We start from the raw sequence: 27501 nt of genomic DNA on the forward strand, positions 1-27501 counted from the left end.
TAGTGCCACCTGTGAAGCCCACTAGGGCTTATTTTTAGGACCATTTTAAAAAGTGCCACATCACCAATGAGCTTGATGGTCCTATATCCCAGAGCATGACATGGGCAGGAAAACCTCCTCTTTGAGTCATATGGTGACTCCAGAAGGTCAGACTAAATATGAAGTTTTAGGGGTATCTAGAACTGTTCATTTCACTTATGTTTTCCTTTTTATGAATGCACAAGAGTGATATGTGATAGAAATCTATGTCTAATTAGAATGGCTATTATAAAAAGAAAATCAGAAAATAAAAAATATTGATGAGGATGTGGAGAAATTGCAATCTAGGTGCATCACCACTGATGGGAAAGTAAAATGGTGTGGCCACTGTAGCATGGCAGTTTCTCAAAAAATCAAACGTAGAATTACCATATGATCCAGTAATTCCACTTCTGGGTATAAATTCCAAAGGACTGGAGACAGGGACTTGAACAGATAATTATACATTCATGTTCAGAGCATCGTGCGTGTGTGCTAAGTCGCTTCAGTTGTGTCCGACTCTGTGCAGCCCCATGGACTGTAGCCCGCCAGGCTCCCTTGTCCATGGGATTCTCCAGGCAAGAATACTGGAGTGGGTTGCTGTGCCCTCCTCCAGGGGATTTTCCTGGCCAGGTGTTGAACGTGTGTCTCTTGTGTCTCCTGCACTGGCAGGCGGGCCCTTTACCACTAGTGCCGCCTGGGAAGCCCGATGCAGAGCATCATTACACACAAGAGCTGAGAGATGGAAGCAACCAAAGGTCCTCCCACAGATAAATGGATAAACAAAACGTGGTTGCTACGTACAATGGATGATTATTTGGCCCTGAAAATTTGTGAAATTCTGATACATTCTACAGTTTGGATGAATTTTGATGACATTGTTAAGTGAAATAAGTCACGAAAGGACAAACATTGTATGAATTCACGTATATGAGGTCCAAGAGTGGTCAGACTCATAGAGACAGATAGTTGAATAGTAGGGACCATGGTAAGGGGAGAAGTGGGGAGTTACTGTTTAATGGGTGCAGAGGCTCAGGTTGGAAAGATGGAGAATTCTGGAGGTGGACGGTGGTGGTGGTTGCACAACAGTACGAATGCACTTGATACTGTCAAACTGTACACTTAAAAATGGTTAAAATGGTAACTTTTATGTTTTGTATATTTACCACAATGGAAATCTATATCTTATTAAACCTGTATAAACTCTGTTAATAAGTATAAATTAATATCTTTAAGTGATAAGAGAGCATTTAGCCAGAATTAATTGATAGCATTTTCCTTTCTCATTGGTATGTGAAACAATGGTCGATCTTGTGGTCACAGACATCCTAGATTTGTGAAATATGGCCATATGTTTTCCTTTACCTCCTCCCTCCATATGAGAAAGGCTCAAATGACAAATTCACATTTGAAGAGAAAAAGTTGTATCACCTTCACCTCTGATCAATTATTAGGATTTGCTCCCTCTCCAGTCCTCTTCTAGGAGCTGGGACTAGAGACCTAATTCTTAACCTCAATGAATGTGTAGCTTCTTGGTCAAGTAAAAGTATTGCTTGGGTAGAATTGTGAGCACTGGAGCAGGAATCTTTTTTTAAAAGTGATTCTGAGAGGTCAAGGATAGGAGAGGAAACTGAATGCAAAGGGGCCAGAGGAAACTTCTTGGTGTGATGAAAATATTCTGTGTGTAATGACTGTGATTATATGACTGTAGTTGAAACTCATCACATGACATACTTAGAAAGTGGTGACTTTTATTGTATATAAGTTATACCTAAGTAAATAAAATAACCCAAAGAGAAGAAGGAAAGGAAGGAGGGAGGGAAAAAGGCAGGAAGGATGGAAGGAATCTGGAGAGCAGGGTTCTTAGTTTAGACTCTGCACCAGGCAAGTCACTTTGCTTCTCTTGCCTCATCTGTGAAATGAGATACTTCAGTTAAACCTCTGAGGTCCCTTATTACTTCTCTGCATCCACGGAAATAGAGAGACAAAATACAGTCAAAATGAGGCAGCATTTTGATGGAGCAGAGACAGTGCTTGTACACCCTTCCCACCCCCAACCCCCACCCCATATGGGTCCCTTCTCCTCCTAGGCTACATTTCCCAGTGTCCCTGGCAAATAAGTAGGGCTGGGTGGGTGATTCTGGAAACACGGCCAGAAATTAGGTGTGTGCCCTCAGGCCTGGCTCCTGGAGCATCCCAGTGGGATCCTCTGCATGCTCTGCCCTTCCAGGTTGCCTTCCCAGGCCTTGGGTTGAAGGGACTGTGCCTTAATGGAAGGTCGTTCCTTCCTGGGTTTCCCTCTGGAGATGTGCTGCCCAACTAACATGGCAGGAATTGCATCATTGTTGTTTTAGGCCGCTCAGATCTTGTTTTGCTTATTTGAATAAACAAAACAAGCCTACACTGAATAAAATAAAGAGCTAAGTATGGGACAGTGAATGGAGCTCCCACCCCAGGGCCTTTGCACTTGCTATTCCCTTTGCCTGGAAGACTTTTCCCCACACGAATTTCCAGGTTCAACTCCCTCCCTTCCACTCAGATGTCTTCTTCATATGATCAGAGTCGACCACCATTAGCAGAATAACCCCCTTCTCCACCCCACCCCAGGAAACTCCGTCTCCTTCTCTGCTTTAATTTTCCTTCAATACATTATTAAAGTATGTATCTATTTATCTGTCTTCTATGAGGGCATGTCATTTGCTGTGTTTTCTAATGTGTCCCCAGGGCCTGGGAGAGGTACATGGGCTATGACAGGCTTCAACAAATACTCATTTGCTGAGAGATCTTGCTTGCTAACCCACAGCAGTAGCTTGTAGCTGTTCAGAGGGCTGTGCTGAGAAAGATTTGAGCATCAGCATACAGTAATCAATACTGATTGTTATTTTGCCCAGAGTCAAGAGGGAGAGCCAGAGGGTATGTTGGTACCACTGCTGCCTTGTATTGGGGTTGAAAATGGTGCTAGGTTTGTACTTTCCTAACATATTAGCCAATAAGGCAATATTCTCAGTTTATGGGTAGAATGAACATCACAGTGAAAATTTGATGAGGGAAGAGAGTCCAGCTGGCAAGGCACACAGGTCAGGGCAGAGTGGGGCTGTTATGGGAGGTAGCCTGAGCTAGGAGGCTGTGGTTGGAGGAAGCCGGGTCTGCGCTCAAGGCTCTGGGCAAACAGAACGCATGGAGGCTAGCTGGGGAGGCGGGGCTTGTTTGAGAAACTGACCAAGGTCAGCGAAGGAAGACAGACACAGAGGGGCCAGTCTATTCCCTTCCACCCCTGGGCTCCATAGCATCCTCATGTCACTCAGAGTTTCCCACCATCTTGCCAGTTCAGAGCAGAGCTATAAAGGGTCCATGGAAAAAGAGCGAGCAGGGAATAAATAAGCCCAGAGATTAATGCACTAGACTGTATCCTTTTTGCACTCCTTAAACCTGGACTCCTTAAATACACTGGGGTCATCGGGGATTCTTGCATACTCTCTTGGGTCCTTAGGCGAAGCAACAGAAAGAAAAGCATCTCCTTTTTTAGACTGGAGAATTGGCCAGCAATGTCAGGACTCTTTTTTCACTGTATTTTAAAAAATTTTCGTTGGGGGTATATATTTGGTTTACAATGTTATGTTAGTTTCTGGTGTACAACAAAGTGAGTAATTTATACATATACGTATTTTCACTGTTTTTCAGATTCTTTTCCCATGTAGGCCATTACAGAGTACTGAGTAGAGTTCCCTGTGCCAGACAATAGGTCCTTATTCGTTATCTGTTTTATATATAGGAATATGTATATGTCAGTCCCAATCTCCCAGTTTCTCTATCCCTGACATCTTACCCCTGGAAAACGTAAGTTTGTTTTCTACATCTGTAACTCTGCTTCTCTTTTGTAGATAAGTTCATTTGTACCTTTCTTTAAGAGTCCACATATAAGTGATATCATATTTCATCGTATGTTTAATGATAAGTTAACTGTGGGCTCTCAAGCAATCGTCCCCAGTGCCAGGCCGGGGCCCAGCACAATACTGCTGGCTTCCCAGCGCCAAGCTGCTCACTTTCTCTCTCTCGCTCCAAAGCAAAATAAAAGAACATCACTGAGCATCTTGGAACTGCATCGCCCAATTTCTGGGATAGGACGCAGAATCGACAGGCCCAGCTTTATTTCTCCCTACAAGATGTGTTCTTGTATAATAATCTCCTTCCCATTTCCTAGAGTGTCTTCCAGCAAACGATGACAAACATAAACAACACTTGCAGAAGAGATGGTCTTTTATTAGTTCTTAGAAAGACCTTCATTTCCTTCCAGGCTCATCTCTCTAACTGGGAACCAGCTGATCATTGGGAGTGAAGCAAATAGATCAGAACAGTAAACACCAGGTTTTTGAAATATGGTTATGCTTCTAATGGTAAAATAATTATAAGCTAGGGCCTTAAAGCAAGCTTTTGTTTACCCCCGGGAAGAACTGTACGATTACAGTGTGATGCTAGATTAAGACTGGAGGTTTAAATGATTGAATTGTGTCCCTCTTGAAGTGGTGCCACTTAATCTCTAGAGATCGGGAGAAAATGAAACCTCCTTTCATATTTCAAATATTTTTTTCCTGAGAAGCTGTTTGGATTTCAGAACTGATTTCTCATGCAGAAGAGATGCGCAAATGTCAGGAAATTATGCAGAGTTCCATTTTAGTGATCACCACTCGGGAGGATGTTGTCAGCCACAATGACCAGGGTTTTGCTTCTGGCACACAGGTTTCTTTTGATACATATGAAATTTTATACAAATGATCCCAGATCCCATGTTATTCATTTCTCGATTGTTTGTCGCTCACTTTTAAGCAAGAATTGAGTTCAAAAGCGTCTTGGTCATAGGTTATCCATGCCACACAAACCCCTTTCTGCCTGAGTGACTTTGTTGATGCCATTTGAAATGATCACCCATTAGGATTTATTTTTGCCAGTCTACACGCCTCAGCCCAGATAAGGCAGATCATTAGCGGGTGTGAAGGGAGGCTCAGGAAATGAAGGCCCTCCAGCACTTGTCACATTACTTTGACTGGTCTGATAAGACAGAGCAGGGCAGGCGGGGGTTTTTCTCCCCACTGGGATATTGAACTTACAGAAAATGAGACAGTGCATTGAGCTGAGGCGGTCAGATCTCACCAGAGAGACTGGGGTAAATGTGTTTCCCCAGTTGCTTAAGGAAAAGATTCCAGTGGATGGCAGGGGGCCAAGGGACAAAGAGAGCTAAAGGCCCGATGGGAGTGACCCTCTGAGGCCGCAAGGTGAAGAGGTGGGAGAAATGCTGACAATCAACCAGTTACTACAAAGACATCAAAGGCATTGGCCAGCCATGCACCCGACACTAGTTTCAGATCTTCTGCAGAGTGAAAGGCTGGCCCAGTGTGCCCCGTCTTACGGATGCAGGTGGTATGCATGGGCGTCTTGACTGATCTGTGCTCTACTGGGAGAGTGACCCTGCAGATCAGAGAGACGGGGCCTCCTGGGAGATTTCCACCATCCCTGGACTCCTGTCCCTCCTTTAGGGGAGCGCTCCCCCTACCTAGCTGTGCCTGAGCCCCGCTCAGTGGGCTGGGGGTCCCTTTGCCCCCCCCTTCCACCCAGCATCTCAGGATGCTGGGAAGAAAGCCACTGCTCAATGAAAAACCCCATGAAGGCCTATCTGCCTGTTAATAAGTTATTAATAGTTATTCCTAGATGCCAGAGACAACATGTAAAAATTATCCTTGTGACTTTATTAAAATAAATTGGTGGAAGTCCACATAAATAAATTTGTTCTTTTTAAATAGCATGCTTTTTAGGATGACCAGCCATCCTGGTTAGCTCCTGGTCAAACTGGGGTGGCCGGTCACCCTACTTCTAGTTAATATCAGAGTAGCCGGTTTAGGATAGTATAAGAGAAACTATTACATTTTTCAGAACTGGATAGCAAAATTCTAACGGGTGATTCACTCCTCTAGCTTTATCTAAGGACATAAAAATATTAAGAAAACCACCGTGAACCTGCTTAGCCGGGGACCCCAGTGACTCTGGAGTCAGGCTACTGGGACCTGAATCCTGGCATCACCACCTCCAGGCTGTATGAACTTGGGCAAGTTGTCGCCCCTTCCCTCTGTCCCTTGATGACTTTGTCTATAAAGTGGAGATGATAGAGCACATCTCGGTGGGTTGTTATCTGAATTCAAGGAGCTAATACATGTGTGATATTGTGATTTATAAGAAATACATATTTGGTTGTTGTGCTTTCCTGACACAGAGATTCTAAAACCTTTGGGACTTTTTTTGTGATGTGCGCAATAAAGGTGTCTTTTGTTATGTTAATGAGGTGCAAGTTGGACTGAACCTAAGCTTGGGAGCTGGTTACCAGGGGAGCCAGCCCTGTGATTGGAGGACTGGAACTTTCAGTCCCACCCCCTGACCTCTGGGGAGGGGAGAAAGGGTGGAGGTTTTGTGTAGTCACCAGTGGCCAGTGAGTTAAATCAATCCTGCCTGTGTAATGAAGCCTCCATGAAAACCACAAGGATGGGTTCTGAGAGCTTCTGGGTAGGTGAGCACGTGGAGGTGTGGGGAGAATGGACTGGAGAGGGCGTGGAGGCTCTGCACCCGTTCCCCATCCCTGTTCAGTGCATCTTTTCCATATGGCTGTCCCTGAGTCACATCCTTTATAATAAGCAGGGAAAGTGAAAGTTGCTCAGTCATGACTCTGTGTGACCCCGTGGGCTATATAGTCCATGGAATTCTTCAGGCAGAATACTGGAGTGGGTAGCCTTTCCCTTCTCCAGGGGATCTTCCCAGCCCAGGGATTGAACCCGGGTCTCTTGCACTGCAGGCGGCTTCTTTACCAGCCGAGCCACAAGGAAAGCCCAGTAAGCAGTGATGGAGAAAGTAAAACGGCTCTCCGAGTGCTGTGAGCTGCTCTAGCAAATTAACCAACACCAACCTCTGACATAGCCAGTCCGTCAGAAGCACAGTGATGGCCAGTGCCTGGGCTTGGCCTCTGACGTAGGGGCGGTCTCGTGGACCTGGGCCCTGGGCTGTGGGACCTGAGGCCACCTCTGTGTAGACTGTGTCAGGGTTAAGTCAAGTTAAACGATCCCCAGCAAGTGATTAGACAATTGCCTGCTTGGTGGTGGTAGGGGGGAAGCCCTGCCATATACACACCCCACCATGGTGGAATTGGTTGCAGAACTCTTTTAATACGCAAGAGGCTTAGAACAGCTCTAGCACCCAGTCAGTACTTAATAGTCTCAGTTATCATCCTCATTATTATTATCTCTCTTTTCATGAGCCCTGAATTACTGCCAAGGGTTGAATATAACTCCTAAGTATACATTAAGCCTCATGTCATCACTTAACTGTTGTAGTTCCTGAGTCACTAAACACTGTATTCTTTGAGTAGGCCTCAAGTGTGATTTTTCTTCTTCTTCACCCTGCACTGGTCTGGAACTTTTCCGTTTCTTCTGGCTGCCTCTGCTTTCTACTGCTCAGAGAAGGGCATCAGTTAGCTTCCTAAGAGCCCATTGGCCCAAGCTCTCTCCTCGTCATGTAGTTAAAACATCTTAGACCTACCGTCTTCTGTCTCTGCTCTAGGATTCTAGCTGCCCCTCTAACACACACACACACCCCACAGCAAACACCTCCCACATACACCAGTGTATACACACAAACATACACACACAGCTATATACACTGCCACATATACATGTGTGTAAACATGGATGTACACACACCACGTATACATGTACATGGCATACAAACATATACATGCAAATATACACATACACCATATACACATTTACCTCACACCCATATACACAGATAAAAAATACACATGTACATACACATAAATACACATGGGTATATACACACATACACACCATATACACACATGCATGCAGACACATATACATGAATACACATACACATGTGCACCCAGATATACACAGATACACATACACATCAGGTGTGCATGCATACACACACAAACACATACATAGATACACACAAATGCACGCACATCACACACACATACCTACATGATACACACATGCACACACTCACACACACACATACATACATGCACATACATACACGTTATTCATGGTGAACTGTGGTCTCCAGCTCATCCCAGAGAGCATGGCAGAATATTTTGACCATCTCCACACAGATTTAAAGGTAGGTCTTCAGGAAGGAAAAAAAATCACTTCTAAAAGGTAATTATGTGTGGTTTTCTTCATGATCACATTATGAATAGTAATTATATAAAATATTATTTCAAATATCAAAACTTCTATGAGCATGCTGGTCAGATACTTTATTCAACAAATCACTGAAATTGCAGAGCCTCCTCTGTAGCAGGGGCCCACCGGGCATAGATGTCTTCTGAGAGAGTCTTCACCTCTCCCCCAGACCTCCTTGTCACTAACTTTTCAACCCTGTGTTTTTCAACATCTTTCACCTACTGGCTGAACCAACAGCCCCTTCACTTAAATAAGTGTAGAATCACTTTTCAGGCCATGTCTCTCTCCACATGAGGTGGTCAACCAGATGTGTTACCTGAAGCTTTGCCCCTGGGAGGATTTACTCCACCATTGAGTTTCTGGGCCACTTCAAAAAGGACTGTAGTGCTAACCCCATCTACTTCTTGCTTTCCTAGCATCCCCATTTTACTGATCCTAAGGAACACCTCAGGAAGCCATGGGTCAAGGGAGAAGAAGGAAATAGGAGCAGGACGCATATGACTATGATCCATTGGCCCGGGCAGTGTATTCATGCCTTCCAGACCTGCCCTGACTCAGTTTTACATTTGCCATTTTGCATTTGACAAGGGAATGTTATTGTGTATGTCCCTTTTTATGATCTGATACATCAGATAATACCTTGTTCAGGAAGCCAGTCCAGAGTGTATTGTCTCTTGGTATCTGTAGTGGATTACGCATGACAGCAAAGTCTGTCACTCTCTCCCATTGAGCGGTAGAGTTTATTTCTTCTCTCCTTGACACTAGATTGATGGACCAAGAAAATAATGTGGTAGCAGTTCCACTGTGTGTTCTAGGCCTGGACACTGAAAGGGCTGGTGGCATTCATTTCTTCCCTCCTTCCTCCTTGGAAGACAACCATCACGCTGTCAAAAGCCCACATCTCACAGAGAGCCCATGGGCAGGTACTCTGGTCAGCAGCCCCAGCCAATCTCCTCGTCAGCAGCCAACATGAACAGCCAGGCTTCTTGGACTCGGTAATCAACCTTGGTCTTTCCAGGCCAACAAAGTCAAGTTCCCATTGAGATCAGAAAATCCAATAAATGGGGACCTCCTTGATGGTCCAGTGATTAAGAATCTGCTTTCCAATGTAGGGGACATGAGTTTGATTCCTGCTCGGGGAACTAAGATCCCACATGCTGCAGGGCAACTAAGTCCACACATTGCAACAGCTGAGCCCGTGCACCACAGCTATGAAACCCACACACGCAACGAAAGATCCTGCACGCTGCAACTAAGACCGACACAGTCAAAAATAATTATTTTTAAAAGAAGTGAAATAACACAGTTGAGTTAGTTAAATAAAAAAGAAAATTCAATAAATGACCACACCAATATCCCCAACCTTCAAAAGATAGCCACCTCAGAGCTTTTCAACGATCACAGGCCCTTTTCACTGATTCACCTCTTATAGCCTTGGGGAAAGGATGGTCCTCCCATGGCTTAAAGTCAGGAGACATCTGAACAGGTTGTACTTACCACATCCATCCCATCACTGCCATCACCCTTCATCATCAGACACTTGCCTCTTCAGGTATTGTTTGAATGCTATCCCAAATCTACCTAGAGCATAGGTATCACCTAGAAGCGTCTTAGAAATGCAGGTTTTCAGATTCTAATCCAGACTTAGTTAATCAAAATCTCTGGAGGTGCTACCCAGGAAACTGTTTTAATAAACTCACCAGATTGTGCAAAGCGTTACCAGGAGTGTTCAACCTCAATGACTATAGACCAGGATTTGAGTCCAGGCTTCAACGAATCCCAGCAAATAATTGCTGTCATTTTCAGGTGTAAAAGTCAGCACTTTAAATCCAAAATCCTGAGTGAGTATACTAAATTAATTGATTTGACCTGATTATGTATTTCTTCTTCCTTGGCTTTACATCCTCAGAATTCACTTCCATTATATGCTTTCCGTGTGGGTAAACTGCCAACAATACTCAGCAAACAATTCAGCAAAGCTCTGAATCTCTCTTAGTTTGTTGTCATTCTCTCTTAGCCAAACAGGTTATTACCTTCCAGAGCAGGTCTTGTAAATTTATCAGGGGTACATGGGGATGGAGCTGTCTTTAGCATCTAGAGGTGATGAGGGCTGATGGCCGAGGGTCTTGTGATACAGTTGCTCAGCCACAGTTATTGAAAAGCTTCAGGGAAAGTTTTTTGGGAGGATGTGAGGTCTTCTTTCCACTACTAAAAGATTAAGGGGAATTTGGGTAGTTCAAAACTCTCAGCCTCTTCCCGTCTGCCCAGATGTCTGCATCCTACTTCTCAGGACACATCTTGTTCTTTACAGTGTCCTAGTACAGTGAGGTACTATTAATAGTATGTCCTAGCACTAAAGTGCTAGTGATGGCCTAGTACAGCAATGTACTAGTTTGGCCACCTCATGTGAAGAACTGACTCATCGGAAAAGACTCTGATGCTCAGGAAGATTGAGGGCCGGAGGAGAAGGGGGTGACAGAGGATGAGATGGTTGGATGGCATCACCGACTCAGTGGACATGAGTTTGAGCAAACTCTGGGAGACAGTGAAGGACGGAGAGGCCTGGTGCACTGCAGTCCACGAGGTTGCAAAGAGTCGGACATGACTTAGCCACAGAATGACAACAACAAAAGCACAGTGATAGGAGAAGTCTGGGGATCAAGACTTGGTGGGGTTGGGTGCTTAATTGATGCAGCAACACCCCAGATGCTATAACCAGATTCTAAGCTTGTTCCACAGCTATGCCTGCCCTACAGCTGTAAGAATGAGAAACACTTCAATGCTTCCATAAAGATCTTCTGACCTTTGAGTGCTGTGGGTTTTCTTTTGATTTTGTCTTTTCCCACACAGACTCCTTAAAACTATCAAAAGCAGTCATCTGAGCCCCCATCATTTATAATCACGTGTTGTTGTTCTTTTTTCTTCCCTTAGTTCCCAAATTCTTCCATGTACAGGCATAGTGTAATAAAGTGGAGTGGAGGCTCAGGTCATTTGGTCCAGGAGGGCTAATTCTTTCCTTGGGAGGCTAGCTTGAAGGGTCACCAGCATCTGAGTTACCCTCACCTCTTGCTGACTGGCAGGCATCAAGAGGTACCAGCCCTGGCACATTTCCTGGTCATCCTTTCATCTTCTTTCTACCCTTTCACGTCTCTGTGTTACTCTATTTCTCTTTCCCCATTTTCAACCGATATTTTTATTTTCTTCCTATCCGTGCCTAGCCACACACTTCTGACGCTGACATTTCTGTCTGCGCTCACAGTTTTAAACACTTTCCTGCCCTTCTTGGGGTCACAAGCTCCCAGATGCTGTGCTTCCATTTAATACCCCACAGTCATTCACTTTCTTCTCTTAAAGCCTCATTTTCTGCTTAAGAAACCCAACCTTACTGCATATCAGCTCAACTACAAATTGAAAGCCAGGTCAGTACACGTTATTTTTTCAACCCAGACTTGAGATACAGCAGCACCTCCCAGCAGTGGAAGACCACTCTGACCATTCTTGTATTTCTGCTTATGTCTGGCCCCTGGGGCTTGCCCTCCTAGCCCCATCCTGGTGACACTGGCAGATATGAGAACTCCCTACTTGCATGAGTCACCTTCCTGTCTGTCCTGTTTGTGGGTCATGATCTCAAGGTTTCCCCAAGCCACCTGAGAGAATGAAGTAACTTGGCTCTGTTGAAGCTTGGAAATAAAAAGGTCCTTGAGAAGCTTTTGTGAAAACTCTTGTACTGGAATGTGGATTAAAAAGGCTTGCAGGGGTGTACTGCTAAATCTTTACAAATGTTTAGGATAAAACACAAATGAGAAAAACATGTTCAGTGAGGCTTCTTGATTTGGGCTAAACTGTGTTCTTAATTCTCTTCTACTGAAATGTGCTCTGATCAGGGAGAATGACCGCAGGCCAGATGACGAAACTGTTGTCCTTCTGTACTTGGAGTGACTTCCCTCGAGAGGCTATGCTGTTTCTCTCTGACTCTGTCTCATTTTCTCTCTCTCCCTCCCTCCCACCTCACTCATGACATGGAAAGTCAATGTTTGGGGTACTCTTATTTAGTAGCATTACAGTGACCCTTTGTCACAAAACAGTCTTCTGGGCCATCGTCAAGCTTTTTAGAAGAAGTGGAAACTTGGGTGGGCTATGCTTCTTACTAATTAAGACAGCTGAAAAGAAACTGGTATAAAATGGCAATGAGAAGAAAATAAGTTTTGTGGGGCAAAAAAAAATGGACGTCTATGATTTTGTAGTATTTTTTAAATTTAAAAACATTAATTTTGGCTGCACTGGTCTTTGTTGAAGCATGTGGGTTTCTCTAGTTGCAGCGCTTGGGCTTAGGTGCCCCCACGGCATGTGGGATCTTAGTTCCCTGACCAGGGATTGAACCTTCATCCCCTGCGTTGGAAGGTGGATTCTTAACCAGCAGACCGCCAGGGGAGTTCCTGTAGTATTTTCATAAAATTATTTTGGAAGCACAACACACATACAGAAAATGGTACAGATCATAAGTATGTAACTCAAGGAAGTTTCCACAAATGAATCACGTGTAGCCCCTACCCAGATCAAGAAACAATATTATTGCTGGCCCCTCAGAAGCCCTATTTAAAAGTGTCTATATAAAAGTGTCTGCTTTCATCATTAGTATTACCCCTAAAGGTAACCATCATCAAGACTTTTATCAGCAGCAGTTTTGTCTAGAATTATAAGTATATACACTTTTATGAATGGGTTCTCTCATGCAAAGCTGTGTTCAGGCAATGTATTCATGTTATTGCATATAGAGTAACATGTTCCTTGCTAGTGGTTTGAAGCAGGGACTAGCAGATGACAGCCCACCCCAGCTTGCCCTTGAATGGCCCACCAGCTAAGAATGGTTTTTGCTTTTGTCAAGAGTTGTAAAAAACAAAATGAGAACATGCAGCAGAGACGATGTGTGTGTGTGCGCTTCATTGCTCAGTCGTGTCCTCTGCTTTGAGACCCCGTGGACTGTAGCCTGCCGGGCTCCTCTGTCCATGGAAGAATACTGGACAAGAATTCCGGGCAAGAATCCTGGAGTGGGTTGCATTTCCTCCTCCAGGGGATCTTCCCGACCCAGGGATTGAACCTGCGTCTCTTACGTCCCCTGCACTGGCAGGTGGTTTCTTTACCACTGGTGCCACGTGAGAAGCCTCACCAGAGGTAGAATTATTTCCAAAAGATTTATTGAACTCTTTCTTACTACCTCCCTTCTGACCCTCCCCATCCCTACCCCCCAGCAACTACTGATCTGCTTTTGCCATTGTAGATTATTTGCATTTTCTCAAAAAAAATTTTTTTAAATAATGAATGGTAAGTTGCTTTATTAATGTCTTTTTTGGGGGCCAACCTTCTAAATCATTAGGTTTACTACTTTGGTGAGGAGGGAAGGGGACATTTTACTGACCCATGGAGCCTGAATATCGGGAACTTGTGGCAGCTGAAGAAAGAGCTCTTCAGTGAGAGCACAGTGTCAGCGGCCCAGCGGGGCGAGCCTGGTCACTCGGCACGAGTTTGGTATCTTCTGCAGTCTCGGCCCGATGGCATCCTCACTTGCCTCGTTGATGGCATTTAGCTGCTAAGTCAGGTCTGACTCTTGGCGACCCTGTGGACTGGAGCCCGCCAGGCTCCTCTGTCCATGGGATTTCCCAGGCAAGCACACTGGAGTGGGTTGCCATTTCCTTCTCCATACATTTTCTCAAATTTTATAGAAGTAAATCCCACAGTCTCTTCTCTTTATTGTCTGTCATCTTTTACTCAGCATAGTTATTTAGAGACTCATCCATATTGTGCCATATTTTCATTTTTTTAAAAGCCGACCAGTGCTCCATTGTGTGGATATACCACGATTCGTTGAAGCAATGTTTAGTGAAAATCATAGTGAAGCCATTAAACTAGAGGTTTATCAGTTTTATTGTTCTCAAAAAAGCTAGTTTTTGTTTTGTTAATATTTCCCTTTTGTTTTTCTATTACATAAATTTTTGCTTTGACCTTTATTATTTCCTTTCTTCTGATTACTTCAGGTTTCATTGGCTCCTCTTATTTTCATTTCTTAAGATAGTCTTTGGTTTGAAAATTTCTTTCTTTTCTATTATAGGCGTTTTACATTTCCTTTTAAATATAGCTTTAGCTGCATCTTGAAGATTTTTGATAGGTTGTGTTTTCATTTTCATGCAGTGCAAAATACTTTCTTACTTAGTGTTTTTTTCCCTGAGATCCATAGGCTATTTGGAAGTCTCTTCAGTTCAGTTCAGTCACTCAGTTGTGTCCAACTCTTTGCAATACCATGGACTGCAGCACGCCAGGCCTCCCTCCAAATATTTGAGAATTTTCTAGGAATTTTTATTATTTATTTCTGATTTAATCCCATTCTAAAGAGCATACTTTGGATGACATCATCCCTTTATAAATTACTGAGAACGGTTTCATGGTCTGGAACATGGCCTATGTTGACAAACATTCCACGTGCCCTTGAAAAATGAATGCATTCTGCTGTTGTTGGGTGGAGTGTTTTTTGATGTAAATTGGTTCAGTTACATTGATAGGGTTGTTCAAATCTTCTATATTAACTCTGATTCTTTCTGTGTATTTGTTCTCTCCATTGTGGATAGATGGGTGATGACATCTACCATAATTGTGGATTTCTCTGTTTCTCCTTGCAGTTTTTTAAATTTTTACTTTATATTTTAGAAACATAAATATTAGAATTGTATGTTCCTTTGATGAATTGATCTGTTTATCATTATAAGATACCATTATCATTAACCCTCTTGGTCCTTGGTGATTTTTTTGCTCTGAAATTGACTCTACCTGATTGTAACACATCAGCCAAACTTTCTTTTATTTATTTATTTATTTATTTATTTTTTCAGTGGGTTTTGTCATACATTGATATGAATCAGCCATAGATTTACACGTATTCCCCATCCCGATCCCCAGCCAAACTTTCTTTTGACTAGTGTTAGCACGGTTTATTTTTTTCCATTCTTTTACTTTTAACCCCTTTTTGTCTTTATGTTTTGATTAGATTCTTACAAGCAGCATCTACTTGGGTTTTGATTGTTTTAAATCCCATTTGTTCTTGACAATCTGTGCCTTTAAATGGAAGTGGTTAAGTGGTATATATATATATATCTTCTTTATCCATTCATCTGTCAACAAACATTTAGGTTGCTTCCATATCTTGGCAACTGTAAATAATGTTGCTATGAACATTGGGGTGCACGTATCTTTTGAATTATTGGGTGTTTTTTTAAAAATAAATAAATACCCAAGTGTGGAATCAATGAGTCATATAGCAGCTCTACTTTTAGTTTTTTGAAAACCTCCATACAGTTTTCCACAGTAGCTGTACCAATTTACAATCCCAATAACAGTGTAGGCGGGCTCCCTTTTCTCCATATCCTCACCATTTTGTTATTTGTGGTTCGTTCGGTCACAAGGATTCAGACACGACTGAGCGACTGAACTGAACTGAACTGTTTTCTGTATACTTGATATTTTTAATTAAGTGTCAAATATCATGTGTGAAAATTGAAGTGACTGAGTATGTTTTATTTTCTTCCTTCAGAGAGGATTAATGTTATCCTATGTTATAGACTTCGTAAGACTGTCTGTCTCTGATTGAACTACATTTAGTATGTACTCCAGACTCTCAGCTGAGAGTGTGGGTGTTTACTAGAGCCTGAAGGGTGCTGGACTCACAATTTTTCTCTCCCCAGATATACAAGAGCACTAAAATACCTGCAGTACTTTCCAGCTATATTTTTAGAGATTTCTGAGCGTTTTGTATTACAGAAATTAAGAATCAGGAAGTGCTTCAAGGGGGAAACTGCTATGGGGTGTCAGACTCACTTTCCTGAGTTTCTCTTCCTTTTGTGTACTGAGCCCTTCAAGTCTCTGCTGCCTTGGCAACCCCAAACTCCCGTTTTGCCTTTGCATCCCTGTGAGATTAGCAAAAGCTCTTCTGGCTTTTCTGATTCTTCATGACATTCTTCTGCCCAGTTTAACCTTCTCTCTGTGTCAGGAATCCACAAATGTCCTAAGAGAAATGAAAATAGTTGACTTTTCAATGGGTTTCCTTTTTCTCGAGAGCTTTGGCCCCTCAAGTGCTGGCATTTGTCCCAGCATCTCTTCAGGACCCTCAAACAAATTTATTGTGTATTTTCTTGTCTGCTTGTCTTCAGCTGAAGCATTTGTCTACTACAAATGATGGAATCATCATAGCCTAAAGAAAAATACTCTCTAGAAATTTGATTTAAAAAAAAAATTGAATTGTGAACATACAGATGCCAAAGATTATATATTATTTTTTATTTGACTCAATTTATTCAAATTTGCTAGTACTAGTGTTTGTGAGTGTTCTCATGGTAATATTTTCTGTTGTACATGGGATGATGAAATATCTAATGAAATAACAGTGGTGGGGTCTATGGAAGAGGAAAGTTTTGAGATGTTAAACTTCCCAGATTTCCCTCCATTTAATTTTACCCATTTCTACTGAGAGTTCACTCTGTGTCCACTGTTTCATATGAAAATAGGATAGACTAGAGAGTCAGGAGGCATGTCAGTTGCTGACTTTAGTATTCCAAAAGCCTAGGACTTCAGAACAGCTTAGAGAATGGGACGATTCAACAACAACAACAAAAAAAACCTTTTTATTTTGTGCTGTGCTCAGTCATTCAGTCGTATCCCACTCTTTATGACCCCACAGACTGTAGCCCACCAGGCTCCTCTGTCCATGGAATTTTCCAGGCAAGAATACTGGACTGGGTTGCCATTTTCTTCCCTAGGGGATCTTACTAACCCAGGCATCGAACCCACGCCCCCTGCGTCTGCTGCATTTGCAGGCAGATTCTTTACCACTGAGCCACCTGGGAAGGCCCCCCCTTTTATTCTGTATTGGGGTGTAGCCCGTTAACCATGTTATAATAGTTTCAGGTGAACGGCAGAGGGACTCCCAGACATGCACATGTACTCATTCCCCGCGTCTCCTCCCATCCAGGCCACCACATCCCACTGGGCAGAGGTCCCTGTGCCCTAGCGTAGGACCTTGGTCACCCATTTTAAGGACTGCAGTGCGCACATGTCCATCCCCGACTCCCTAACTGTCCCTTCCCCTCATCCTCCCCCGCCCCACTCCCCCCACTGGCAATCATAAATTTGTTCTCTAAGTCTGAAGACGCAACAAAACTCTTCAGAGAAACAGGGTGGGGACAGTAGAGGTCTCCCTGCTTCAAGACAAGAACATAATTCCCCAGAACTGGTGGTGATAGAAAGTGACGGGAGAGAGAGCCGCGATGTAGCAGGTGCCGTTGGTTACCCAACCCCCTGGCCCCAGCTATACCTTAGAATATGCCAATCTGACAGCCAGCTGCCAAGGCCTGCACTTCCATGCCTGAGGATTTTCTCTAGCTTTCAAACCTCATTTTGCTTTCAGCTGTGGCCGACTGAAGGTCTCAGCCAAGTAGTCTCTCCAGCAAGCAGCTTTCAACCAATGACAGATAGGGGTCATTATGTAAACACTCCAATCCCTAGCTCCTGAGTTGTATGTTCTACGTGGCTTCCTATTCATTTTCCCAGAAGGTTAAATTCCAGTTGGCCACAGTGGCTTGATATCGCCCTCTTTTGGATGCCTTCCCTTTCCTGTCTCTCTCTACCCAACTACCCTACTGATGTTTTCTTCGTCTCCCAAAGAAACGATTTGCATTAGAATCCTCATCTCAAGAGCCTATTTCTGGGGGACTTTACCAAAGACATGGCTTAGCCTCACACAGATGCTCTAGATCCTGGCTCCCAGACAGTAGCCAGAGGAGATAACGAGCCTCCAGAGATGAAAGACAGGACTCATGAGGTCTGTGGACCATGAGGCATGGTCAGCCTCGCAGAATGCTTGTTGAAGTAGTGTTAAATTGAAAAGAATCTTCTACACTAGTGAATGTCTGTCTCCTAGTTGGGTAGATAGTGGGAAGCTACATTTTGGAAGTAAGTAAATGACTCACTGGCTAGAAACAAGTGCTTGTGTCTGCAAGTGTAGCCTGGACAAAGCTTTTTATCAGGATGAGGTATTCTGTTCCTTCTGCCTTTATTTGCCCTGTGTTAACCATCAGCATGTTCAAACACAGGGCAATTATTCTGAATGTATAGAAGCAAATAGATTTTAATGATTATTCTAGATGACATTCATTTCAGATCTTCTGAATGTGTTCAAAAAGGGGCCAGGAGTAACTTTGCTTTTCAAATTTTTCTTAAGTTGTTCAAAGTATGATACAGTATGGGGTGATTTCCCTCTTAATTCCTTTATCAAACTTCCATTTGCTCATTAAACCTTATAAATCAAGTGAGATTATGAAACTGGTGATTAAGTTAAGGCTTGAAAACTTAGACATGGCCTCTTGGACTCAAAATGCCAGAAAATATTTGTGATATTTTCTATAGCCCGTGGTGGGCTACAGCCTGTGGGGTGGCAAAATATGTCAGAATGATAGATATTTTTTTTGGCTCCTTGTGGTAAAGAATCCACCTGCAATGCAGGAGACCTGGCTTTGATCCCTGGATTGGGATGATCCCCTGGAGAAGGGAATGGCAACCCACTCCAGTATTCTTGCCTGTAGAATTCCATGGACAGAGTAGCCTGGCGGGCTACAGTCCTTGGGGTCTCAATGAGTCAGACACAACTGAGTGACTTTCACTTTCATGTTCAATTTCTCCTTTCCCACGCTGTGATCCGAGAGTCTGAACTTTATAAATGTAGTCAGTGGGCTCCCTTGCTTTTCTTACCTTGTATTTTTATTTATTTTTTTGTTTATTTTTGGCTATGCCAGGTCTTGCTTGCTGCGTGTTGGCTCTCTCTAGTTGCAGTGGGTGGTGGCTACTTTCTAGTTGTGGCACGCAGGCTTCTCGTGGTGGTGGCTTCTCTTGTGGATCACAGGCTCTAGAGTGCAGGCTTTGTTGCCCTGTGGGATGTGGAATCCTCTCAGACCAGGGATTGAACCTTCCCTGCATTGGCTGGGAACTGAAGTGCTAGGGAAGTCCCTCCCTTGTTCTTTGGATTCCACTGGGTTTGGTCAATGGGTGTCACTAGTAGGAGAGCAGAAGACAGTACAAGAGTGATGTCAGGGTAATTACACCCCCGGCTCCATGTCAGCTGGGTCACTGCAAACGGCTTGTGTCCTTCTATCTAAACAACAGCTCCTGCAAAGCATCCCTGCCCTGCAGCACCAGCTATGCTCCTTGGCTCACGGGAGGCGGTTTAAGGAATGAGGGTGACTGGTAATGGCTTCCTGACATTGCTAACCCAGATATCCTGCAGCATCCTCTCCTGGTTTCCCCTAGCCCTGCCCAACAACATTTTAAAAGTTTTCTTTATTAAACTCTCCTCCATTGTACCATCTGAGTGAGGAGGCCATCTGTTTCCTGCAGGGACCAAGACTGGTACAGTGTATCCCTCGTCACTGGTCAGACGTGAAGCAGAACAGGACAGTGCAATGCAGTGAACGGGTGGTGCAAGTCCATCGCAAAGTGAATCGATCCATTTTGCTAGAGAGGGTGGGATTTCATGAAGTGGATAAAAGTGGTGTTGGAGAGCTCTTTGAATCACATTTAAAACTATTATCTAATGCAGTTTAGCAGAATTTCTCTAGTTAAAAATTGAAGAGAAAATCCACACTTAGGCATTTCAAAAGAGAGTGATTTTTAATGTCAAGGATTAAGAGAGACATTAAGCAAATACATAAATCCTTTGCTGTTGCTTTTTTAATTTAAATACAAGAGACACTTTCTTCATGCTTTTGTCATAAAACCAGTGAAGTGAAGGGTGTCCTTATGTGCCATCCTACTCTTTCTCCAGAAATATTGCCCCCAAAAGCCACCCAAAGAATATTTAGTTTAAGGCAATCTTGTTTGCCCTAAGAATGAGAATGTAATTACAGTGATAACCGACACTTTCGTAAATGTAAGATAAACTTACTTTCTTAATTCTTCTCTTGATTTTTAAAGATTAAGTTGCAATCAGACTTCTTTTTTTTTTTTAATCAGCCATGGATTTACATGTGTTCCCCATCCCGATCCCCCCTCCCACCTCCCTCCCCATCCCATCCCTCTGGGTCTTCCCAGTGCACCAGCCCTGAGCACTTGTCTCATGCATCCAACCTGGGCTGGTGATCTGTTTCACCCTTGATAGTATACTTGTTTCAATGCTATTCTCTCAGAACATCCCACCCTCACCTTCTCCCACAGAGTCCAAATGTTTGTTCTGTACATCTGTGTCTCTTTTCTGTTTTGCATATAGGGTTATCGTTACCATCTTTCTAAATTCCATATATATGTGTTAGTATGCTGTAATGTTCTTTATCTTTCTGGCTTACTTCACTCTGTATAATGGGCTCCAGTTTCATCCATCTCATTAGAGCTGATTCAAATGAATTCTTTTTAACGGCTGAGTAATATTCCATGGTGTAAATGTACCACAGCTTCCTTATCCATTCGTCTGCTGATGGGCATCTGGGTTGCTTCCATGTCCTGGCTATTATAAACAGTGCTGCGATGAACATTGGGGTGCACGTGTCTCTTTCAGATCTGGTTTCCTTGGTGTGTATGCCCAGGAGTGGGATTGCTGGGTCATATGGCAGTTCTATTTCCAATTTTTTAAGAAATCTCCACACTGTTTTCCATAGCGGCTGTACTAGTTTGCATTCCCACCAACAGTGTAAGAGGGTTCCCTTTTCTCCACACCCTCTCCAGCATTTATTGCTTGTAGACTTTTGGATAGCAGCCATCCTGACTGGCGTGTAATGGTACCTCATTGTGGTTTTGATTTGCATTTCTCTGATAATGAGTGATGTTGAGCATCTTTTCATGTGTTTGTTAGCCATCTGTATGTCTTCTTTGGAGAAATGTCTGTTTAGTTCTTTGGCCCATTTTTTGATTGGGTCATTTATTTTTCTGGAATTGAGCTGCAGGAGTTGCTTGTATATTTTTGAGATTAATCCTTTGTCTGTTTCTTCATTTGCTATTACTTTCTCCCAATCTGAGGGCTGTCTTTTCACCTTACTTATAGTTTCCTTTGTAGTGCAAAAGCTTTTAAGTTTCATTAGGTCCCATTTGTTTATTTTTGCTTTTATTTCCAATATTCTGGGAGGTGGGTCATAGAGGATCTTGCTGTGATTTATGTCGGAGAGTGTTTTGCCTATGTTCTCCTCTAGGAGTTTTATAGTTTCTGGTCTTACATTTAGATCTTTAATCCATTTTGAGTTTATTTTTGTGTATGGTGTTAGAAAGTGTTCTAGTTTCATTCTTTAACAAGTGGTTGACCAGTTTTCCCAGCACCACTTGTTAAAGAGGTTGTCTTTTTTCCATTGTATATCCTTGCCTCCTTTGTCAAAGATAAGTTGTCCATAGGTGTGTGGATTTATCTCTAGGCTTTCTATTCTGTTCCATTGATCTATATCTCTGTCTTTGTGCCAGTACCATACTGTCTTGATGACTGTGGCTTTGTAGTAGAGCCTGAAGTCAGGCGGGTTGGCAATCAAACTTCTTGTTTCTCTATTGAGTATCAAGTTTTGTTCTCCACATGAAATGGATTCACTCAAAGTGAATCCCGATGATCCTTTTCCCCCAGTGATCTTTAGCTAAGAGGACCTTCTGAACATCCTTGGAGAAACTGCAGAGGCCACTCAGGGAGAAGGGACTGTTCCTTAGGTGATTCTTGAGGGCATCCCTTTGGATTTGGGGTTGGCCTCTGGGATCACACAGCCTGGATTCAGCATCCAGCTTCAACTCTGCTAGCCCTTGGCCTTGGCCAGGCCCTCAGCTTTGGAAACTCCATCCCTGCATCACATCTTTGAAGCACTTAGCCCAGGTTTCTAGTATGTGGTACACACTCAGTTCCCACCATAATTACTGAAATTATTGTGCCATTAGTAGCTCTATTTAATAGGCTTCTCTGTGAGATGTTATATCAGTTTACTAAAATTAAAACAGTAAATATTGCTTATGTTTTTACCAGTTTAAAAATGACAAGGTTTAGAGAATAAAAGGCAATGGAATTACAACAGGATCTCTACCTTTCAAAGAAAGGAACACATAAATTACATAGAAATATAAAAAAGGAGAACCCTGAAAAATAACAAGAAAAGGCAATTTAATTAAGACAATAAAAATAAATAGGGGAAAATTTCTTTTCTAAAGGGCAAAATACCAGCTGAAACATAAACTCTAACTAAGCTTCTAGGCTCCTAATATGTAAATCAAAATGACAAAGAAATATAAAAAGAATAAATAAAGACTCTCAGGAATGTGCAAAACATAAAGGAGGTGGGGGGGGGGCAGTATTTATATTCACACAAAGTCTAAGTCAATTTAAAATTGTAATTATAATGAGAAATGGAATAATTTCATAAATTGGTATAAAGCATAATTACTAACAAAATTAAAACAAGCAGGAACATTAATGTGCCCTGAAACATAGTATTGGATAGAGAAAAGGCAAAATTTTAAGACAATCAAATTGGTAACTAAAACCCCCAAATGCAGGGATGCAGGAACACACGTATCAGCCAAGGGCCTACAGGGCATGGAAATCATAACCCTCTCTTAGCTTCTGTACCTTAGAACAGAGTTTCCCAACCAACCAACGAGTACTCCTGGGCTGGAGGACCTCTGAGCCCTTAAGGAGCTCAGGATGTCGTGTAAGGAGCCTAGGGATGCCGAACACTTCAGTTTGGTCTGCCTCGAGCCTTGAGCAGCTTTTCCTGGTACTTCTCAGAGAACTGCTTAAGCAGACTGTGTGTGACCACGTGGCCTGCAGTCCCTGAGACCAGAGAGAGGATACGATACGTGACATCTATCTTTGTCTGCAGTACCCCAGTCCACGGAGCATGGGCAAGGAAGTGTCTGCCACCTGAGCATCTGATTCAGCAGCCACCTGCAGAAAGGTCTTCACTGCCTGTCCTGGGACAGGTAAGTCCAGGTAGGGGGCCCAAGGAGCAAGTCACATAGCAAGCACCTGGCTGGGAGTTAAGGAGGATGAGCAGGGACCAGGCCGGGACTTGCATCCACATCGCTGTTGTTGTGACGTGGATGCTCTATGGCAGGTGTGCCTTTTTTTAAATATAATTTTTTATTGTAGTATAGTTGATTTACAATGTTGTGTTTGTTTCAGGTATTCAGTACAGTGATTCAGTTTCAGGACTTCCCTGGTAGCTCAGCTGGTAAAGAATCTGCCTGTAATGCAAGAGACCATGGTTCGATTCCTGGGTTGGGAAGATCCACTGGAGAAGGGATAGGCTACCCACTCCAGTATTCTTGGGCTTCCCTGGTGGCTCAGCTGGTAAAGAATCTGCCTGCAATGTGGGAAGACCTGGGTTCGATCCCTGGGGTGGGGAGATCCCCTGGAGAAGGGAATGGCTACCCATTCCAGTATTTTGGCCTGGAGAATTCCATGGACTGTACATTCCATGGGGTTGCAAAGAGTTGGACATGACTGAGCGACTTTCAACATTATTGTCTTACCTATAAAGGAAAATTGTGTCAACATTAGCAATGAAAGATTGGCAGAAATTATTCTTTAAAAGTCTTGTTTAGGAATTAGATGCAGCATAGAACAAGAGAATACAGCAGTGTTCATGAAAGTTAAAAAATAAAGGAATGATTACATTTAACCAGTGGGAGAACTGATACTTCAATATTTATTTTAAAATATTTGTTCCTAAAATGATACTTCAAATACATGAGGCCAAGAATATACATACATAAAATGAAAGTGAAAATAAAGTGGCTAAGTCGTGTCCGATTCTTTGTGACCCCATAGACTGTAGCCCTGCCAGGCTTCCCTGTCCATGGAATTTTCCAGGCAAGGATACTGGAGTGGGTTGCCATTTCCTTCTCCAGGGGATCTTCCCGACCCAGGGATCAAACCCAGGTCTCCCACACTGCAGGCAGACTCCTTACAATCTGAGCCACCAGGGAAGCCGCATAGATAAATATGTACATGTATATATGTGTAACTGAATCACTGTGCTGCGCACTTGAAACTAATACAACATGATAAATCAGCTACGCTTCAAATTTAAAAGTAAACGTTTTTAAAAAGAGAAGAAAGAAAATGAATGAGATAGACACACAAAATATCCGTTAGCATTCTGAATTGAGAGCCGCATACCTGTTTTGAAGCCAAGGATACCATTTGAATTTTATTTTGGTCATGTTATGTCGTTAAACCTACACGGTATCAACTGAATGATTTTTTCCCTACTGACATGCTTTAATAACATGTATGCGGTCTTATCACCGTCCCATTCCTGTGCTTTCAGCATCTCATTTGTATGCAAATTCTCATGGAGGCAACTTATTCCCCGGTAAACGGTGCCAGCCGATTGAGTGGCTCTGTAATTATGTTCCATCCCTGTCTACCCTATTTGTTTCTTATTTTATCCCTGCCGCAGCGCCTGCTTCGCGTTCCGGTCATGAATTACTGACTGGCTCCGCAGCAATCTTTCTTCTGTGTGACGGGATGCTTTGCCTCCCTCCCCTTGATGTATTCGTTCCCCTTTTGCCATCACTTTCTAAACCTGTGTGTGAGGCTTGTTCCTTCTGCCTTTGGATTGTTTCCTCCTGTTGTTTAATCTGGAAACCTTTGGTTCTAGGACAGATAAGTTGTTCCACTAACTAACTTGGCTTCATCCCTCTTCTCCCTCAGTTTGATATATGTGCTACTGAAATTTACTACTACCAGTAAAATGATTTTATATACATGTGTACGTTTGGGGTTGCTCAGGAAGGCTGAGAAATCTAATGAAAATTTCATGTGGGACAGTCATGCCAGGAATAAACATTATGCATATAGATTTACATATGAATACAGTATGTAGACTTGGTTTTACACATATGTACAAAAGTATGTGAATAAAGTGTGTGCGTGCATGTGTGTGTGTGTAGAAACTGTATGTGCCCTGAAATAGTAATACTTGTGTTTGAACTCTAGATTTATCATTGATTATTTGTGTGACCTTGGACAGTTTCTGAACTTCTGTACTTTATTTTCCACATTGGTAATGAGGTTAAGAATCATATCTATTTCACAGGGTTTTGGAGGATTAAGTAAATGAATACATACAGAGTGCTTCTTGGGGCACTGTAAGCTTGAATGCAATAAATGTCAGTTATTTTTAATTATCACACAGGACACACAGTAGATATGTATGCGTGCTAAGTCGCTTCAGTCATGTCCAACTCTTTGTGACCCTGTGGACTGTAGCCCACCAGGCTCCTCTGTCCCTGGGATTCTCCAGGCAAAAATACTGGGGTGGGTTGCCATGCCCTCCTCCAGGGGATCCTCCTGACCTGAGTCTCTTACGTCTCCTGCATTAGCAGGCAGGTGCTGCCTGGGAAACCCCACAATAAATATAAACATGCACAAGGAGGTATCAATTAGATTAGATCCTTCTATTCAGTCAACCTAATTTCATAGCATAGCTGTATGCAGGAGGCCTCGCTAGGGCGCTCAGAGTGGTGTGGAGATGGGCACTTTCTCAGATGTGCGTTCATGATTGTGCAGTCTTCCCGAGTAAGGAGCCGATGGGCCCCTCCCTTAGTACCCTGTCTCCATACCGAAACTGGCACGAGGCAGGGGAGGCTGCCCACACCCACTGTGGTCGGGAACGATGGCACGGACTCAGTCGGCACTAACCAGCCCGTACTCACCCATTGACCACCCGCGCTGTTCTGTTTGCCCAGCAAAGAAGTGCAGGATTCCCAGACACGTCTCCCCACCCCGCCTCACGGAGAGGTTCTTGCATGCAGCCCCTCGGGGGCCTGTCTGCTGGTCCAGCAGACAAGACCAGCTGCGTTTCCTGTACTCTGGTTCCCCATCGTGAGGCGTCAAACACAACCCTTCCTGGGACAGAGGCGAAGCCCCAACTTTCTCCTGCTGGAGAAGCAGCATGTTTGGTCAGGCATCCAGCTGATGTCCTGCTGGGTGCAGAGCATTTCCCCCCTTCTCTTCTGTCATCTTCCTTCCTCTATCCTCCCTTCCTGCTTCCAGCTCCAAACACACCTGGCCGCACCACTTTCCCAATGGGCTCTGCAGTTTACAGCCTGCTTTGGCCACTACCCTGTTCCTACGGGAAGACACGTCTTGTGCTTCTCATTTTACAGATGAGGGAGCTGCAGCTCCGAGATGTGATGCCTGGCTCCAGGCTACACAGCGTGGCAAGGCTGACACACAGCTGGACTTGGGCCCATAACTGGTTTCACACAACTGCAGTGTAATAACCTCGTGGACTTCTTCAACAACCACTGATTGTAATGAAGTGTGCTGGGTATTGTGACACAGGAAGTACTTTTCCTACACATCGTGCCAGTTTGGGCCGGGCAAGGCACATGGAAGGAGAACAATGCATGTTGACTGGGAAGGTAAGGAATAGGTTTTCCAAATTCAAACTCTTTCCCCATTTAGGTTGTTGTATAATATTGAGCAGAGCTACTTGTGCTATACAGTGAGTCCTTGTTGGTTATCTGTTTTAAATATAGCAGTGTATACATGTCAATCCCAAGAATCTGATAAAGAATAGATACATGTATATATATAAATGGGGCTTCCCAGGTGGCTCAGTGATGAAGAACAGCCTGCCAATAACATGAGACACAGAACACACAGGTTCAATCCCTGATCTGGGAAGATCCCCTGGAGAAGGAAACAGCAACCCACTCCAGTATTTTTGCCTGGGAAATCCCATGGACAGAGGAGCCTGGTGGCCTACAGTCCACGGGGTCACAAAGAGTCGGACATGACTTAGCAACTAAACACTAACGAATATGTATAACTGAATCACATTGTTATACATGTGAAACCAGTGCAACTTTGCTAATCAACTACACTCCAAAAACACGAGAGATGACTCTACCCATGGACGGCCCCAGATGGTCAATACCAAAATCAGATTGATTATATTCTTTGCATCTGAAGATGGAGAAGCTCTATACAGTCAGCAAAAACAAGACTGGGAGATGACAGTGGCTCAGATCATGAACTCCTTATTGCCAAATTCAGACTTAAATTGAAGAAAGTAGGGAAAACCACTAGACTATTCAGGTGTGACCTAAATAAAATCCCTTACGATTATATAGTGGAAGTGACAAATAGATTCAAGGAATTAGATCTGATAGACAGAGTGCCTGAAGAACTATGGATACAGGTTTCTGACATTGTACAGGAGACAGGAATCAAGAC

General features: G+C 43.3%; 1 long non-coding RNA gene across 1 annotated transcript; it reads right to left on the reverse strand.

The window, feature by feature from the left end:
* Positions 1-3409: 3409 nt before the first annotated feature.
* On the reverse strand, positions 3410-27314 carry LOC122441279. Its single transcript, XR_006269313.1, has 5 exons — positions 27150-27314; positions 22860-22864; positions 7653-7661; positions 4335-4337; positions 3410-3421 (listed from the first exon to the last, which is right to left on the reverse strand). It is a non-coding gene; the product is annotated as an uncharacterized LOC122441279 (long non-coding RNA).
* Between the last annotated feature and the right edge of the window lie 187 nt (positions 27315-27501).

Source organism: Cervus canadensis, chromosome 5, assembly GCF_019320065.1.
Source record: "Cervus canadensis isolate Bull #8, Minnesota chromosome 5, ASM1932006v1, whole genome shotgun sequence".
NCBI classification, from domain to species: Eukaryota; Metazoa; Chordata; class Mammalia; order Artiodactyla; family Cervidae; genus Cervus; species Cervus canadensis.